The sequence below is a fragment of the Tamandua tetradactyla genome, chromosome 7 (genome assembly GCF_023851605.1).
Source record: "Tamandua tetradactyla isolate mTamTet1 chromosome 7, mTamTet1.pri, whole genome shotgun sequence".
In the NCBI taxonomy this organism is placed as follows: Eukaryota; Metazoa; Chordata; class Mammalia; order Pilosa; family Myrmecophagidae; genus Tamandua; species Tamandua tetradactyla.
In genome coordinates, this window is record NC_135333.1 from 152,898,214 (window position 1) to 152,918,262 (window position 20,049).

At 34.6% G+C, this 20,049-nt stretch overlaps 1 long non-coding RNA gene across 1 annotated transcript in view; it reads left to right on the top strand.

The window, feature by feature from the left end:
- The window catches only part of LOC143690248 (uncharacterized), a 30,518-nt gene extending 14,421 nt beyond the window's left edge, over nucleotides 1-16,097 (top strand). The window contains exons 2-4 of the long non-coding RNA XR_013179060.1: nucleotides 3,378-3,447; nucleotides 8,130-8,224; nucleotides 15,628-16,097. This is a non-coding gene — a long non-coding RNA (uncharacterized LOC143690248). The remainder of the gene's footprint in view (nucleotides 1-3,377; nucleotides 3,448-8,129; nucleotides 8,225-15,627) is intronic.
- Nucleotides 16,098-20,049: the final 3,952 nt, after the last annotated feature.

A 20,049-nucleotide genomic window follows, 5' to 3' on the forward strand; every position in this document is an offset into this window, starting at 1 on the left:
CATAGTATTTTCTTCTTCTCTGATCAGAATCACTCAGTTATGTGACTTTGTTTACAATGTTTCTTTTAATTTCCCTTTTTCCATTCCTTGTGTCACCACTTCTTTCATCTCTTGCTTGGATTGATATAGAAAAACACTTTACTGGTCTGTCTTTAGTCTCTACTTACTTCATTCCACCCAACATATGGCCACTTGATTAATGTTATAAAAACATTGTATTAAAGCATGCCTCCATGGACAAACATGCCCTCTGGATAAAATGTGAACTCTTAAGTGTGGCTTTCAAGGTTCTGCATTACTCAACTCTCCCCAACCCATCTCCCAACCTTCCACCAGGCTTATCTAATCACTACTGCATAAAAACAGTCTATGATCATTTTATTCTTATTTTGGTTTTAGTATCTTTGTTCAGTTATGGAGACATTTCCTTTGATAACTTCTCAAGATATTACTATATCATTGCCTGCCATCTAGTAATTATAAGTTATACTTTCTCAAGATTAAAAAGTAAATTATGGTATTCCCATAAAATTAAATTTTATGCATATATTTAATGTATTATTTAGTAACATGAAAATACTCATAGTTCATTGGCAGTTTTAAAATTATACAATACTGTATATATTCATGCATTCATAAGCGTCACTATGCATTTTATAAGGTATTGCCGTACACTTACATTTCTATGTTTATAGGTTGCATTTTTAAAATTGGAATTATGAGTAACTAATTTTCACTATGCTTTTCTATAGTTAAGGAGTTTCTGCAAAAGTATTGATTATTTCTACAATGATAAAAGAAATGTTGAGTTTATAAATATGTGATACTCAAATTTAAGTATTTCTATCTTACATAAAATTACTTTTCAAAGTTTACAGGTTCATGTTTATTGTTCCTGGTGTTTATTTTATATACTCTATAACTATTCTTAGTAAGGTACCCTAACTTTACGGCTTTCACTCTAAGGTTTGGTTCTGGTATTATAATCAAAACCTTGCTTCAGGGTAAGTAGTATTTGTAATATTAGAAGGAGTTTTCTGTCCTTTGCTGTAAACACTCCAGGCTATTCTGTCAAAATTCTTGAAGAAGCACTGCTTAAGAGTTCTCTGCAAAATATTTTTGTATCTCTTATTACTAACCACTGAATTGATCATTAAATGTTTAGATTAAAAAGGAAGAATCAAAAGTTAATTATTTCCTTTAGCAATAACTTTGATAATTGGAATGAAATCCTGCTATAGCTTCATTGGCTCTTTAAAAACTTACCTCCTTCTTAATTAAAGAATAGCCCCACAAGAAACACAACTGAAAGACTGTACAATTTAGCCATATAAGCAAGTTTTCATTATTCACACTGACTCAGTGTATGTGATTTAGCATAAAAGGAGGCAGCAGCATCCTGACCAAAATGGGGAAAAGAAGTGTAATAATGTATCAGAGGCTGAGAGAGTTGAAATAGAGTTGAGGCTATGTTGAATTGCTACCTATTACAGTTTACCAAACCAACCTAAACCATTCCTGCTAATCATAAAGAACACCCAGGGCATTATATGAGATTCTACAAAGGTTCTGTGTACTAGGGCTACTTTTCAGAAACCTACAGCCTCCAGATGGGTCCCTAGATCAGATAAGTCCGAAATGCAGAGGGCCCAGTCTCTCCAGAACATCAACTAGTTCCATCCACTATCCCATATTAACAACAGCCCCTTCCAACATGCAAAAGTTAGAATGGGCATAGCCCAAATACCCCTAAAGAGTGGGAGAAAGATCAAAGGACGTGGTGGAATTATACAGAGAAGGTAGGGTTTAACAAATGAATATGATTGCTGAATCATTATATTGACAATTCTTTTAGTTTTCATTGTCTTGGAGTAGCTGGTAATAATAACCTAAAATTGTGGAACTATAACCCATCCCAATATCTGAAATCTGTTCTACAACAAATTGTTGCACTGTTCTTTGAAATTTGCTTTTTTGTATATGTTATTTTTCACAAAAAAGAAAAGGTTGGTTATGGTGATGAATCCATAGCTATATGATGAAACTGTGCACTATTGATTTTACACTTTGGATGGTTACATGGTATGTGAATTTATAATAAATATCAATAAAATTGCATTAAAATAAAAAAGAGAGGCAGCAGGAAGAAAGAAGATAGTCTACGAATCCACTGAACTAAAAGACAGTTGACTGTATTATGTATTCAGGCTGGAATATTTTATCCTTACTTATTTTAAAAGAAGCATTTCTCATGCTATTTTGTTTCCCTGATAATAAAGTTACACCAATTTACACTTCTACAACAGTAACAGCTCTGGTTTCATTTTGATTAATGCTGTTTTCCAAAGTACATTCTTGATGACTTCAAAATCATCATCTCCCTTTCCCCTTCGTTTCATACTGACAGCCATATTTCGAAGTACCGAGAGGTGCAAAGCCTCCTCAGATTCACTATAAACCAAACTGAACTCATTATCTGCCCCAGAAAGTTTTTATGCTCTTTCTTCATCTCCATTGAATTACGCCAGAACTGTCCAATTCACCAAGCTTGAAGCTTCAAACTCATCCTCTGTTAAAAGTTCACCCCTTTCTACCCAAGACAATCAATGGAGTCCTGTCAATTTTATCTTTCAAGTCTGTTTTCTTCTCCAGTCTTGTTTTATATTAATCTTTCATCAACTCCCATTCAACGCATGGCAACGGCATCCTCAGCGTCCCCTTTGTACACTTAGGCACCCCTTACCCCAATCTCTAAAGTTGTCATCACCTACAAACTTTAGGTCAATCACTTGCTTAATTTCATTCATCATCCTCCAATGAGAAGTTCCTGACCATAATGTCCAAATTCTTTACTACCAGATTCAGACTAGATCTCTTACCTGCCTATCTTAATGGTAATTTCAAATCAAGGTCCTCAAAGAAACACTTCCTCAGCCCCAGTCAAAAGCCAACAGCAGCTATGATAATGTTCAAGGGAGCCACCATCAATGTTTCAATCCTGGTTAAGTCTCTAGTTGACAGAGTCCAGCCAATGCTGAGGAGAACAGATCAGTCCAGTCGGGCACAGTCAGCCCAGGGAATTGTGAACAATGATGAACAGAGACTGCTGCATTGCTGTTTGAAGTTACTGACTTTTTCCCACAAAAGGAATTAAATTTAGGAGGCATAAACATGCTATAGTAAGAAATGACTTTGAAGTGCCTGTGGGTTCCTAGGTATAGATTTTAAGTAATATAAATACTATTCTTCTTGATTTTTCTAACTCCTTTCTATTTCATTTTCATCACTAAAAATAGGTATTAATATTTATGATGTGCTAGATAAATTGTTAGCTTTGCCTGTGTTAAGATGATTAATTATATACTTTTTGCCTCCAGAAACTTTGCTCCTAGCATTTCATCCACTGCCAAAATTTGAAGCTATTGGAAGAAGCTTCATTAGTGAGAGGTAGATTTTGCTTTGCCTTTTCTTTCAGTGTGATTGATCAATAAAAGGAACATAATCAGTTATTTCAGAGTTGCATCTGAATGCCTGCATCAGTTGAATGCATGCAATTTGAGGCACATATTCAGTAGTATGTATTAGGAGGCAGGTAGGAGGGGCATTTCTGCCCTCATAGGTAGAAAAATTCTATCCAAAATTCTGTCACTTTCCCTATTTGGAGGAAGTTTCTGAAAGAACTTTCTTTATCTATCCCTTCATTTACTGCCCTGAACCATCTCTTTCATCCAGGGGATAAATTGATAAATTTTCCTGAATATCAGGACCAAGTTTTTCATCCCACATTTTACTGATCATCCAGATGACTCTAATCAAAGCCAATATTCATACTCTCTCTGCTCTCACTTTTTCTTTTTTAATCCCCTGTGCTAGGCTCACATGTCATCACCCCTAGTGGATTCTATTCACGTAGCTGCTCGGAAAAAATGAACTCAGCTCTTTTTCTCGAAGCATATATTCTCATTTAAAAATAGAAGAATTGGGAAACCCTGTCTAGGTCTCTAGATCAGAATTGCGTTTTCCCATCCATCAGGTATCAGAAAGTCTCTGAACCTGGAATATTGGGCAGTTCCTTGATTTAAAACAAAAACAAAATAAACAAAAAAAACAACAAAACCCAAGCTGTCCTCTGCTTTATTTTGTTTGCTTTCTGATTCAGGGAAATGGGAAGAAGAGGTATCAGAAGTAAGACCTGAATTTCATAAACTTTTGGACCCTGGAAACTCAGAGATGCTTAAATTGAGCTTTTACTAACATGGCAGTTTGTTTAGTATAGCCAATTACCACTTTGCTTTCTTCACTCCCCAGCAGATTGCCACTTTATTGTTTATCGAAACTGAGACTTTTAAGTTGTTATACAATATGGTCTCTAAAAGTAGGCTCTAAAACCAGAGCTTATTAAGCTAGAATTCCATAGATTAATTCATTTGTTAGTTTGAATCATATGCTCAATATAGTATATTTTTCTGATTAGGGAAGTAGGCCAGAAGGAACTCATTACACTTAAGAACAAACTCTACATATAGTAAAATGAGCAACAAGAAATTTGACATTATCAAGTCCTAGAGTTCCTAAATGTAGTGTTATTGTTATCATTCAATGAACCTTTAGGGAAAAGAAAGCAAACTAAAATAAGATAGAGTACCTGAAATATGGTAAGTTAAAAACTTCTACCTCACATACAGGACTTTGCTAGTACAATGAGGAAAATAAATATTCCATCTGAAAAAGAGCATTACATTTGAAAATGATCCCTGAAATTTCAAGATAAAAAAGGCAATGAAAATGTACTTAAATATAAACTGTCTTAAGAACTTCTAAAGATAGGTTATCATACATATATCTTTAACTCCATCTCTTGCTAAATGTCAGAGAGTAAGATTTTTTTTAATTTATTAACCAATGAGGACTGATAGAACACAAGATGACATAAATCAGAAATAAGACCAATATGATGGGGGAAGTCCAGAAACAGTTATATTGCACAGCAGAGTATACCCACTGGATTAAATGAAAACCTTCAAAAAGTTTTTGGCTAAGGTAGGGAGAAACTGGAATTCATACCTAGCTGGCCAATGTATACATTTATGCAACCATTTCAGAAAGCTTTTTGACCCCTCTATCTATGAATTTATTCATATCCTAAGACCCAGAAATCTTACTTCTATGTATATATTCAATACAAATGTGTACATGTGTGCACTTAAGATATGATCAAGAATGTACTATTCATTATTGTTTACAAGTTGAAATAACCCGGAGTTTCTATCAATAGTAGAATATATAAGCAAATCATGTTCTTTTACAACATGGAATAGTATACAGTGGAAATGAGTGACCCATCACTTGCTATGATATGAATTAATCTTAAGTAGCAGGTAAGAAGCCAGATAAGAAAATACTCACTGTTTAACAGGTATATAAAGTTAAAACAGACAAAATTACTCTGGGCTTTTAGAAGATGAACTAGTGATGACTTAGAAGAAAGGACTATTAAGAGGTGGCACAAGAGGAACTCTGAATTGCTAGTTATATCCTATTTTTTTTTTACTTGGATGAAGACAAGGGATATTCATTTTATTATGTATGATTATAATTTTGTAGATTTAATAGAATTCTCTGAAATTCTGATTATGCTTATTAAATATAGTAAAATACAAAAACAGCCAAATGTTGGCTTTGCGCAGCCATGTCAAATAATGGAAATCAAGACAAGGAAAATGATAGATTATTATTTGCAACAATCTATGTTGGCAACAAAGATTAATGGTGACCATGACAAGAACAGTTGCTTGGTATGGTGAGACAAAACTCTATCCGGAGCTAGACTAAAGAGATTACAAAGTATTACTGTGAAGGGGAGAATCTGGACACTAACTAGAGGTCAAGGAAGGGTTAGTATGAGAAGTTTTAGAGCATTTTCATAAAGTTGGTAGAAATAAAATAGTGAAGAAGAAATCTATGAATCAAGGAGATAGCACAGTTTTGAGAATGAGGGAGAAGGCGAGAGGCAGAAGAAAGGATATTATCTCAGTAGGATAGTAGGCAGGGAGTGGGAGTACAGACGCTGGCATGAGGGTAGATTCAGTATAATGAACATCAGCGAGTCCCTGTCTGCTTGTTTCCTACCTGCGAGTTAAAGTAGTGGGCATAAAGGAAGCATGAGGAGAGAAGAGAGTGTTTGTAAAGGTCATTTGGGAAAAAGAAAATATAAAGGAAGCAGTAATGCAGAGTAAAATGTATTTCTCTACCACTGGCGTGTAAATCCAGGCATTGTTCAGTGATTTGAGGGAGATTTAAAGGAACAGGAGACAGTGTACTTACGAAAAGCTACTGATTTAGTTAGAAGTTTAATTCATAACATTAGTAGCTGGTTAGGAAAGGAAGCTAGAGAGAGCCTTAGAGCTATTCCTTAAACCAAAACAGAAAGATAAAGGGAGTACTTGGATTGTGCTATCATCTAAGGTGATAACTGCAAAATCATTTTATGAGTTATAGATATGATGCTAAAATTAAATGGAATTGGTGTCACTTCAGTTACATATATGAAATATCTGTTGATCATCCAAAGCCAATTATTAGGCTAGGGTTAGAAATTTTATAATCATGTTAAGAAGAAACAGATGAACATTGTATCCTTAGGAATGACAATTAGGGGAAAATCATAGCATTCAGTGCAAAGAACATGAAATAGATATCATATACAATGACTAGTGATAGCGGACAGAACAGTTTTTAATCTGGTTTGGAACAGCTGCATATCTCAGAGCCTTAACAGAAAGAAGGCTATAGAAATCTTCAGTTAATTCTGACTAATTCATCATTTAACAAATAACTTGGAGTATCCACTATACCAGGAACTGTTTTAAGTCTTGGGGTTAGAACAATAAGCAAAACAAAGTCCCCCTCATCAGGGAGCTTACATTCTAGTGGAGAGAAAATGGAAAGACAAGTATTAATGTCAAGTACTATAAAAGTTATCAAGTAAAGGGGTGTAAGGGTAATTCAGTGGTAGAATTCTCGCCTGCCATGCAAGAGACCTAGTTCGATTCCCAGTCCATGCACTCCCCAAAACAAGCAAACAAGCAAACAAAGAAAAGCAAACAAACAAAGAGTCAACAAATTCTACTGCAATAACAGGATACTCACATGGAAAAAAATGAAATGTGACCTTCCCATAAAGCATACCAAAAAAAAAATATATCAAATAGAATGCAAGTTTGGAAAAACAAAAGAGTTGTAAAAAAAAGTCTGTTGCAAATTGCAAGGAAAAAAAATTAGATAAGCGACAAGTAGGGTGAGGCCTGTTAACTGTTTACGAGTGCCTACTAAAGTAGATTTTATGCTGAAGGCATTACAAGACTGCCAAAGTTGTCAGGCAAGAGAATGACGTAGCTAAATGTGTATTTTAAAATGGTTTTCTTAGACAGTGGTATAGTGTTTGAATCGTAGTAAAGATAGCCTAAAACCTGGTAGATAATGTTTTGTTTCCTCAGGCTGCCGTAACAAAATACCACACAGTGGGTTTTGCTTGAAACAAATTAGTTCTCTCAGTTCCAGTGTCTGAGAATCCAAAAAAAATTCATCTGGCAGGTTCCTTTCTTGCCTCTTCCTAGCTTCTGGTTGTTGTTGGCAATCCTTGGCCAGTAACCATATCACACCAACCTCTGCCTCCTTCTTCCGTGGTCTCCCTGTGTCTGTGTGACTTCACATGGCTATATCTTTTCATATATGCATACCTGTGTGTCCAGATTTTCCTCCTCTTATAAGGACATGGGTCACTGGACGAGGGTTCACTTTGTTCTAGCATGACCTCATCTTAACTTATTCATATATGCCAAAATCTTACTTCCAAAAAGGTCAACTTCACAAGTATCTGAGATTAGAACTCGAACATATTTTTGGAGGACTCAATTCAGCCCACAATGGGTGATAAAAATTAAAGAGGACCTGAAAAGCAAGCGAGTGCATTGTGAAAGAAGTAGAGAAGGAGATTTCAGACAGCAGTGTAGCACATGATTTAAGATCATCGGTTCGGCAAGCAACGCCCCCACCCCACTCCCACCCCATCTTGTCTTTTCATTCCTATGTGATCACAGACAATTTTACTTCACTATTTTTTGTTACAGGTGGTTCTGTAGAGTGAGGATAATAGACCATAACCCGAGATTTTATTAGGATGAACACATGCACTGTGCTTTGAACAGAACCTGGCATATGAAAAGTAAGTATTCGGAAAGAAAATTAAGCATCAGGAAGTATTGGTTGGGAAATATAAAGAAAAAAAAAAACAACAGAAGAATATTAAAGATGACCTCATATTTCTTTTTGGTTAATTGGACTGATGGTTTACTGTTTAATATGTTGCTTTTTAATTACCTCGGGAATGCCTTAAGTATGTTTACTAGGCAATAGGATCTTAAGTCAGAGGCCCAAATTGATAAATATTTTGAATCACTTCTGCTTAGGAATAGATGAAGTCTTTCATTGCAGATGCTATTATTAAAGAAAACTATAGATTTACAAAAGATAATGGTGCCCACAATATATTTACAATTGAACAAAAAGAGAAGTGAGAAGGCAGAGTCGGATTTGAAGAAATTTGAAACATATAAAGATATTAAGGGATTAAAGATTTTCAGGAAGTATTTAATGTTACCAAATTTTACTGTAGAAGACAGGTAAAAAATACTAGGTCTCCTCCATTCCTCTGTGTCCTCACTAGCAAAGTCATAAATAGCCATATTTCTACTGATAGTCTGTTCTAAACAACCTTGGCTTTTTCTATGATACTCCTCAAAATTCTTTCAGCCTTTGACTATTGCTAATCCCAAAGTCATGTCCACATTTTTAGGCATCTGTTACAGCAGCATCTGACCATGAAGTACAAAGATTTGTATCATCCTACAGCTGTAAGTTTCAACAAATTTAGTGGTTTAAAGACAATTTATGGTCTTAGAATTCTGGAAGCCAGAACTTTGAAACTAGTCTTACTGGGCCAAAGTCAGGCTACTGGTAGGGTTGAGTTCCTTTCTAGATGCTCTAAGAAGGGATATATATGCTTGTCCTTTTCCAGTTTCTAGAGGCTCCTGCATTCCTTGGCTGATGGGTTCCTTTCATCTTCAAAGCTAGCAATGGATGATTGATGGCTTTTCTCTGACTCTTCTCACCCGTTCTTCCATTTTTGTAAACCCTGTGATTGTACTGGGCCCACACAGATCATCTAGGATAGTCTCACTTTCAAATCAAATGAATAGAAATTCCATTTGAAACCTTCAGTGACCCTACCACATAAAATAACACTCACGGTTTGTGGGGATTAGGATGTAGACATCTTTCAGGGACGATTACCCCATTGATCCATAACATTCAAGACATAACTGAACGTAGAGGAATGTGATAGTCACATAAACCAGGCTGCATTATGTTGAGGAATGGATAGTTAGGAAAGATTAGCTCATTTGTAAGAAACATGGTGAATAGGAAATATGTGAAAATATGGGAGATAAAGATTCTCTTCCTTTTTTGTTGTTTAAGATGAAGCCTGAACATATCCATGGGATAGTGGGTGATGGGAATCTTGCAAATAAGTGGCTTCTAACATTTCAACTGAGAGGCTAGATTTTTAGAGAATTATAGTTAAAATTCTAATCACATTATCACATACCAGCCAGCTTCCCTGCCATGGTTTTAACAGGATTCCTCACTTTTTGTGGATGAGAAAGGAAAGTGGTAAAGATACTAGATCTTGATCCATCTTGGGCTCAAGAAAATTAGTTACTAAAGCATTGCAATTTGAGAACAAGATCTGTAATAAGGTTCTTTCCAAATGGAAATCACAACACATTGGTCAGAAAGAATATTTAAATTATTGATATTATGTGATGTATATGTACAGCCACTGGAACTCACACTGCGAATGTGAGGGTAAATTGATAAGCTATATTTGAAAGCAGGTTGGAATCTGTGTTTCTCGGTTTTGAATCTTAGCTTCTATGGTTTTGCCTCTGAAGTAGCTTGTTCTTTCAATTTGTCCCTTTTAGTCCAGACTGGCAGTGGTTCCACTTATACAGATCCCACAACACTCTTGTTAATTCTCTATGCAGTACACCGGACTCATGTCCATCAGACAAAAGGACTTTCCACAAATACTTTCTGGATAACTCCATCTCAAATCCTAGTTGCTCTGTAGTGGCTGACTGCTTCTGTGTTTTATTAAATCCTTATGTGGGGCCCTATTCACTGAGATCTCACTTTCTGGGAGTCTAGAATCTTCCAGGCTACCAATTTCTACTTGTACTCCAGAGTTCAGTTCTCATCTCTTTCCTCTTGCATTTTAATATAAGCTGTAAGGAGTAGCCAGCCTGCATTTTCCACATCTATCTGGAAATTTCTTCTGTTAGATTTCCAAGTTCATCACTCTCAAATTCTGCCTTCCATCCATAAAGAACACCTTCAACTTCCAGTTTGCAGAGACACGGTCATCATTTCTGTCTAAGGCCTCGGCAAATGTATCGTTAGAGGCCACGTTTCTACCAACAGCTTCTTCAAAGCATACTCAGCCTTCTCTATCAAATTGTTCATAATTATTCTAGAATCTTCCACTTATCCATTTAAAAAGCTGTTCCAATGTGCTTGGTATTTGTAAAGCACAGCAGCCCACTTCTCTGGTACCAAAATTGGTGTCAGTTTGCAAGCTGCTGGAATGCAATACACCAGAACTGAACAGCTAACTCAAGGAAGGGTGATGGGTCAGGAACACCTATCTCAGCTGTGCAGTCATGTAGCTGACATCTGCTGATCCTTTGTTCCTGGGCTCTACTGCTGTCAGCCTCTTTTCCTGTAAGGGTCCCTCACTTTGCTTCTCTGAAGGTGACTTTCATCTCTTGGCTTCCCTTGGCTCTCTTCAGGTTCTGGCTTGCTTAACAGCTCATGGTGATATCTGTTGGTCTCAAAGCATCTCCAAACATCCATGTATCTGTTCTCTGAAACAGTTGTTCTCCATGCATCTTTATCTGCTCTCTCTGTCAGCTCTGAGGCTTCTGCCATTTCTGCAGGCTTTACTCTGTCTGCTCTCTCCAAAGTGTTTCCTCTTTTAAAGGATCCCAGTAATCTAGACAAGCCCCACCTGGAATAGGTAGAGTTACATATCCATCTAATCAAAGGTCATACTCATAACTGTATATGTCAGATCTCCATGGAGATAATATAATCAAAAGTTTCAAACATGTGCTATTGAATAAGGATGAAAAGAAATAGCCATCTTCATAAGTTGAATCAGTATTAAAACACAGTTTTTCTGGGGTCCGTAATATTTTCAGACTGACACAGAGCTATTACGAACTGTTAAAGTGGTTTGCTGAACAAATGTGTAACCTATGAAAGATTACACTCCTAGGTATACACTAACAGAAATGCATGTATATCAATCAAAAACATGGATAGTCTTGACAATCTAAATTTAATAACCCAGGCTAGGAGCAAAATTCTCATCAAAATAAGATAACTCAAATAAATTTTTATATATTCATGCAATGACCATATAGAATGAATTATTGCTATATACAATATGAACATGCTCACAAATATTGAGTGAAAATAGTCAGATTCAAAATAATGTCTATCATGCAATCCCATTTGTTTAGCTCTCTAAACTAAACAAGCCAGTCAATGATTTTAGAAGTCCAGAGAGTATTGAATTTTAGGAAGGGGAGGGGTAGTGACCCAGTAAGAACATGAAAAAGGACTTCTATGACGCCACTAAAGTTGTCTTTATTGAAATGATGATTATACCACTGCATTGCTTTCACAATGTGGAAGGTTGGCAAGTTATGATTGTCTACATTTCTATATGCTTACACAAATGAATCAGAAAAAGTGATGTGAAATATTTAAAACTGATAAACTCAGAATCAATGAGGAAGAAAGGCTATGCCAATACGTGAAATTATTCAGGATATTTGGTAATAGATGAGGGGAGGCAGTCCTCAAGAAAAACAATATGATTCCCAATTTCACGATTGAGAATATTGAGAATATTCAAAGAATTTTCAAAGTCAAGCACAGTTGATTGCTCTTTATTTAAATGGCAGAATACAGATAAGAAGACCAATTATCTTGGAAAATAAATGTCATTTTAGCCTGGAAAGTAGTAAGATTTTAAATGGTCATTAGAATTCCAAAGAAGTTTTGATGTAACTAAATATAAGTTGTCATGTGCACAGATGTTACTGTAGTTTACTCTGTATTAAGTATAATTTTAGTTTGTGATATTTCTCCTCCTCAAGTAAAGGCTACAATCCATATGAAATTCCAGATGGCAGAATGTCCAAATCCAATAGCTTTGAGGGCCGTGTTCAATGGACCATTGTTATATTTGGCCCAGATTATTTAAATATTGAACAGGATATAAAGCCCAGACAAGAACTTCTTTAAAAAACCATTTTTATATAATTTCTATATATACAATTTCTTACTATCCAAGACACTTTTTTAATTAACTGTGATTGCCAAATAACCACCTATTTCAACCCTTTCCACAGACCTAAGTGCTGAAATATTATTGAGCTAAGCTTTGTATCATTTCATATTGTCTACATTTTTATTTCAACAGCCTCTAGTAAGTATTTGGTTTTAAGTATATTTTGTTAAGGAATTTAGCAGCTGAAAAATATCAAAATTTTACTGGATTCTCTATATAAAGCCAGATTTTAGCTCTGCCAAATAAAAATGATGAATTTTGAAGTTTAAATGTCTCCAATTTAAAATAATAAATCCCTCTATTTCCTAGAAGGAGGGAACTGACCATTTAGAAAGACTCTTTATAACTGAGAATGCTTCCAAATGTAATATATTCCCTACAAGACTGAGGTATATATTTTTATTGAAGGTGTGTCACAGAAAACCATCCCAACACATTTTCTGCCGAGGTTAAAATAAAACTTAAACAACAACAACAACAACTCAGTAACAAGTTCTTTACATATAACTTTTATGGAAGCAAACAGAGAAAAAAATTATAGTGACTATTGGTTCATTATAGAGGAAACTACGATTCCAATAGACTCATAAATATGAGTCATTCAGATGAAAAGAACCTTTCTTAAAAGGAAGCATTGCTGAGTTTGTGAAAAATCATCTTCCAAAATTTTAAGTCTTAAGCCTTATTTTATTGTTTACTTGTTCTGTGACCTTAAGATAATTACATTTTCTCCTCTCCTCTTTCCTCTGGCAGGCATCTGGATTTGATATAAATAACCCTAATATCTATTTATCTCCAAAAGTATCTAAGTTCACAAGTTCTGCAAAAGTATGTTTTTGTACATTGTTTAAGCCATCCTTTAGTACTTATATTGCAAATAATGGATCATTGGTTTCAAGTATTTTAGCAGCTGATGCCATCTTTCATATAAAATTTTAGTGCAGACACAAAGATAAAAGTTGAACTACTTCTGTAAAAAGAGTGTTTGGGAGCTACAGGTCTCAATGTTTTTTGACCTTTCTCCCTTGACCTCATGGAACTTTCCAGAATCTCTAAGACTCTGGAATTCAGTTTAAAGACTGCTATACTGGTCAACTTCAAACAGTAAGCGTATTAAGATAATTGAGATTACTTATGTGCTAATACCTGTCTCATACTTAATGATTTCTACAAAACCTATGCCTTATTTATCGCCAACCACAATTATTAGCCCTCACAGAGGAGGCCTCTAATAGTTTCACAAAGATGCCTAAATTGGTTGAGTTTAACAGAACTATAACAAATTTCATTATCAAATTTAATATTATACTTTGATTTCAAATGTGGTATCAGACTACTGGAACTGATAAATTATCACAGAATATAATTAGTATAGTTAGAGGAGGATGGAAGTATTTTGGTATTGACTTAGCATTCAAAGCATACATCTCTGTCCCAATGAGATGATCCTTTATATCAAATTTCCCTGATTAACCATCATTGATTAGTACTTGGTCAGAATATATATGGTTCATATAAAAGAATGATAAAGGCTGCAGCAAAAATTGTAATAAAGCAACACAACATGTTTAGGAACAAGTGAATGCTCCTTGCAATATGACCAACTGCTTCATTCTGTAAGGTAAAAATCAGTCATACAGACAGATATATAGATTACGTGGAGAGATATGTAAATGAGATCTGAAAGAATTGCACAAGAGGCACTGAAATTATAAAGTAATATAGTAAGAAATTTACAATTGTGTACTTTTTTCTAGTCTGTTCAGTATGTTTTTTTCTTTAAAGTTTCATGCAATTTTTAAAAACACAATTGGATTACATTTAGAGAAATGAGCTGATAAAAAATATAATACAATTTATGAATATTAGATAAATTCTTAAGTAGTTATGGAACAAAACTATAGTCTAATATCCTGCAAAGTAAAATACAAATATCTCAAGACCTATGATATAACAGAATGTGAAATTCTGAAGAGCACAGATTGTTTGTGTTTCTGTATCTTTCCTAAAATGGGCTAACAATTTATTCAAATAATTGATAAAGCACTGTGAGGATTTCTTATTTAGCGTCATGACAGAATTTTGTTATTTATATTGATGCAAAAAAACTAGGTAGGATATTGTTAAAGTGGGTGAGGCTTTTTTCCTAGGCATCAAGAGGCGTATATGAGTGTGAGGTTGAGTTTCAGCCAGATGTAGCAATGGAAGAATGAGAGACGGAAGCAGAAGCAGAATTAATGGAAGGAAGAATGAGAAAAGCAGACAAAACTCATGAATATTAGAAGAAAAAAATGTCTTCAGAGGCACTTATCTTCCTCCTTGCGATTGTAAATCACAAAGAATCACAAGGAAAATAATATACTGGAGAAAATACAGTGTAGTGAGATAGCGACCAGAAAGAAAGACTAAGAAGAAGGAGAAGACGCGTAGAAAGGTATCCAGCTCCCTGTGAGACCAGGTAGTACTGTCTATCCTAGAACAGAGTGAAAGGGAACAGGACAATATATTCAATTTAACTATATCATTTAATAAGACCACAGCAGAAGGTATGAGCCATAAAGCTACTACCTCTTGTCTGTGTAACCACAATAGAACTATCCAGAAGACACAGTAACCTGAGACTTCAGGGAAACACATTGTCAAAGAAGCGCTTAAACTTGAGCATACACATCCAACCACTCAAAAAATGAAACCAGGGGAAACATGACCCATAATGTATTCAATGAGAAAGATTTTTAAGAGAAGGTGATTCAAGTGAAATTGAGAATCTTTTATAGTAAGCATAGAAAAATATTGCACTTTAATATCTGGACCCTATCAAAATATATAAAAGATGAGTGTATCATAGCAACCTGGAAAAGTGAGAATACATAAAAATGGTCTACAATCAGAATTGAAAAATAATAGCCAGAAAAAGTTACAAACCTATTTATGTCTTATGATGAGCTCAGTGATATATTCACACAGTTTAGTTGGAATTATGTATTTAGTACATCTTACATTAACTGGTTATACCTACCTATCTTTTCTTTGTATTTGAGTCACTATTAATGTATTCAGTTTCTCAAAATGAAAAGCTGATTACAGGTCAATTGCTGTGATAAGTGCTGGAATAAGATGAATAATGCAAAATCCCTGTCTTCCAGATGCTGTGTGCTAGAAAAGAGTTTGAAATGAGGGACCAAGCGCTGAAAACAAAGAGTGAAGACAAGAAATAGTATCCAAAAGGGGCCTCACTTTCATGTCCTCCTGAGGAAGATATAAAGATTTTCAGAGAAGAAACAGACTCCTTTAGTTCTGGAAACTAAATATTACACACATGATCTACCTGTTCTAGAAGACGAAATCAGTAACAAACTAAGATGGCTATGTAGACACATCTCATGAAACCTGACAGTTAAGCAGACAATTTACAAAGCATTTAAAACTTGTATACAGTGTCTTTCAGATAAGGAACCAATTTCATTTGTCACTTACATAGCCAATGACCATTTCTCTGGGTAAATTCATTGAAAAAATTAGTTTAGTAACCCTCCAGGTAAGAAAACAAAAAGTGAAAACAAAGCCATCAAACCTGTACTGCAGACTAAAGGAGAAAACATGTGACATTGCTAAATTAAATAAGCTAAATGTGTAATGACAAATTCCTTAAAATTCTGTACTTCCCTTTACAATGGAGTTTTAAGACAGGTTATTCCGTTCATATTATCAGTAGATCAAAGTGTCATCAAAGTGCAGTTGTGAGATCTTCAAGACACAAAGTGTTCAAACAGCTAATCAGACTGATTTCTCAACCTAAGAGTATTCCTATTTCTTCATCTATAAAATGGTAACAACAACAAAGCATCATTTGGAAGACTAAATGAAACATACATAAAGCACTTAGAATAGCGCCTGGCACAAAGGAGGCCCTCCTGTAGAAGATTAGCTCTTATTATCATTATTTAAATTATTTTAAGTAAATCATACCCTATAATAAAGGTCAAAGGCCATAGTATGATTGCACATGATTAACTTCTAAAAGATCATACTAGAAGTTATAACCACTGTAGCGAAGCAAAACATGGGCACTGAAGATTTGCTTTATTGATTCAGCTACCTAATTCATGCCTCTATGTGCACTTCATTTTGGCCCCCTGGTCATTTGTACATACAAGACTGGATATTTAAATACTGTTTAAATATCAATAGCAAGTATATTCTTAGATTCATGACCCAACATGGAAAAAAAAAGTTAATTACATTTAGTAAGACCAACAGTAATTTAAAAGGCAAGCATATGGCTATAAATTTTAACCTAATGGTAGGCCATTGACTTTCTTAAGCCATTGGTGCCTCAATTTCCTCATCTGTGAGATAAATAGTATCTTTCTACAAGGTGTGCCTGGAGGGAAGGTTAAAATGAATTAAAAGTTAGTTTATCAAATACATATTTAAAACCAAGGAGGTGGGTAGATGTAGTACACTGTTAAGGGTATGAGATCTATTGTCAAAGAGATGTGATTTAATGTTTGGCTCCCATTCCCTTTGTTTTTTTGGTCTTTTAACATTGGCATATATTACTTTATTTCCTGAAAGTCAACTTTTTGCAATAAAAAAATCTGAATGCAAGAGAAATAACAGTACCTTGTTTATAGTATTGCAGGAATTAGTATGGAACTCAAATTAAATGTTTAGCTTAGTGCCAAATATATATCCCTATTACTTTTTTCCATTGTTATTAAAAGGAAGTGACAAATAATCATGATTCTCATGGAGTTTATAAAAGCTTACGAAGAGTAACTTCCCCACCCATAAATAAAATAGTTAAACTACATTTAAGGCAGAGCACATAGATGTTTTAATAGGATAGCGAGATCCAAATTTTTCTTAGTTATGAAATACAGGAGAGGTGAACTTGTACAAGTGCATATATACCTCAAAACATAATATCTTCTGTTTGTCTCTTCTAAAACTTCATTTTTGGTTCCTATTACGTTTGAAAGAAGAAAAAAGACAAGTATTATAAGAGAGGGAAATCATACATGGGAAAACTAGTATACTGAAGTTATTTTTATGAAAATCTGAGTTATTGCCACAAGTCTGTAGGATCTTTGTTTTACATACCATTTAAAGACAAATTACAGAATTAATTCCCTCTCCTAAATGTGATTAGTAAAATTGTTCATACTTCAAATCCAAAGAAAATTCATTCTAAAAAATGAAGTATATAGCTTTATATCCAATCTCCAAGATAACTAAGTGACTATCACAACTGCTATGTTTTTTTTAAAATGAGGTAGCTCAGTAGGAATAAAATTTTATTGTAAAAGTCTTCTTGCAGTATGGTTATTTCATTTCATAACCTATCTTTTGAAATTTCAGACTTCTCATTGGTTTTCAAAATTCTTGTATGTTGTAGTATGTTAAAACATCAGTCAATTAAGGGCTATTCGGTACTCGCAGTGTTTTGGCCTCTGCCTCATGTGTGCCAAGGGAATGACATGGGAGAGTATTTGCTTGAACTTATGATTGCTTTAACTTAATGAACTCCATCTGGAGGAATATAAACGTGAACATTTGCATACATCTGGATGCAAATAACACATTGCTACAAAGCTGATTAATAGATGCATTTAGGAGGCCACAATTGGCTGTATATATATCTTGGTGCCAGTAGGAAAAGGAGAAAATGGATAGTTATTCCTCTATTGCTTTAATATAAAAAGACTGTAAACCAATGTTGTAATCTATGTGAGCAGTATTTCTTAAAAGTTTAATGTAAAAAATGAATGCTTTCCATTTTTTATTCTCTATGGCAGAGTGTATACAAGCATACGAGACAATGTTTTTAAATGGTTTAATTCTAGTTTGTATATGATAAAACACTTTCCAGTAAATGGAATCAGCAGGTTTCCTATTAAGATCTATACAGCTTTGCTACTATTTTCAATTTCAAGTAATCTTTCAGCAATAAAATTCTATGTTGTTTTCTGTAATTCCTTCCAAGTCTAGACAAAGTATGAGCACTTTGCTTTAAGTAATTCACCCACACCTGAGACATTAGGCAGAAACTTTCAATTCCATATACCACAAACTAGAGATAAGAGGATTCCTTTTACAAATGATATTTTTGAGGGCAATTTAAGACACTTTCTCTCACTATACCCCTTTCTAAAGGAAATGATTGAAATCAAGACAATCCCTTTGTCCCTTATAACTGTGAAGTCTTTTATTTCCCTTTTTTTTCTCATATGCAGACACACAACCCAAATCCTAAGCTTATAATTTTAATGTAGATAATGAGGTATCAGATGCAAATATAGTTGTGAACAAATTCAGTTAATATTACCATATATTTATACCCATATTTTTAGCATAATTAGCAGGAATAACACTTAGTGAGGTTGTGTAATATGTAGATACTGTTGAATCTTACATGCACTATCAGTACTTCAAATTATTGTGCATACAGATCATTGGGGAAGCTAACTGAAATACAGATTCTGATTCAGAAGGTCAGGAAGGAACTCAGGACCCTGCATTTCTAACAAGCTTCCAGTCTGTTATGCTGTAGTCTGAGGAGCATACTTCCAGTGAACCACATCGTTTACTCCTCTCATCATGCCATGAGGTAGGTGCTAGTGACATTACCATCTTACAAGGACCTAATACATGGAGAGCAAGCAATTAGCACAAGGGAAAAAAGTAAAAATGAAGTAAAATCAAAGATAAATTAGCAAAGTGGTAGAATACATATTTATTTTCAGTGAGTTTGTCTCCAGGCTTCACGTACTTCATTCCAACCTTATCCTTACAGGTAATTGAGGACACATTTCAGAATATTTTGACACATAGGGAAAGCAAAGGGGAGTCATAGAGAGGTGGTGATAGGGGATTGAAGGGGAGGAAGGAGAGGAGCTAGGGAGGAGGAGGAGTGGGGAAAGGGAGGAAAGGAAAATAAGGCGATTGGGGAAAGTATAAAGCAAATGTATACACAGATGGGCACCAAGATAGAACATTGTATGCTAATGAGGTTCTGCTTTAAGAAACTGAAGCATGTACTTGTAGTTAGTTATATCCAGAAACAATTGTTTGAATCTGAAAGACTACTAGTAAAACAAATTTATCTTTTAATTTGGTTTGTCCTATTTCTACTCCCTGAGTGTGACTATTCCAGGATCTTCTTTGAATGAGACTTTTTTTTCTAGAGACTTGGAAAAAGTATAGGAATGTTATTCTGGCTAGACCGTTAGGATTAGAACAAAAGTTAGAGAAACAACTGGAATAAAGATAGCATTGAGGGGCATTTTCAAAGTCTACAGTAAGGTTGATTCATGTCCTTCTCTCCAAAAATAATTTGACAGAAAACACCTTATTTTAATCATTTCCATTTCATTGATGATAGACTCAATTTGCTTTTTATGTTTTATATCATAAAAACTTAGTTACATTAAATTTCTATTGAAGATGGGACTAATGAAGTATTAGAATTAATATTTTCATGTACTCAGCCATCATTGGTTATCTTCTATCATTCAGGTTTAATATTGTAAGGCTGATTATCCAGTGGAGAAAGAAAATAAAAA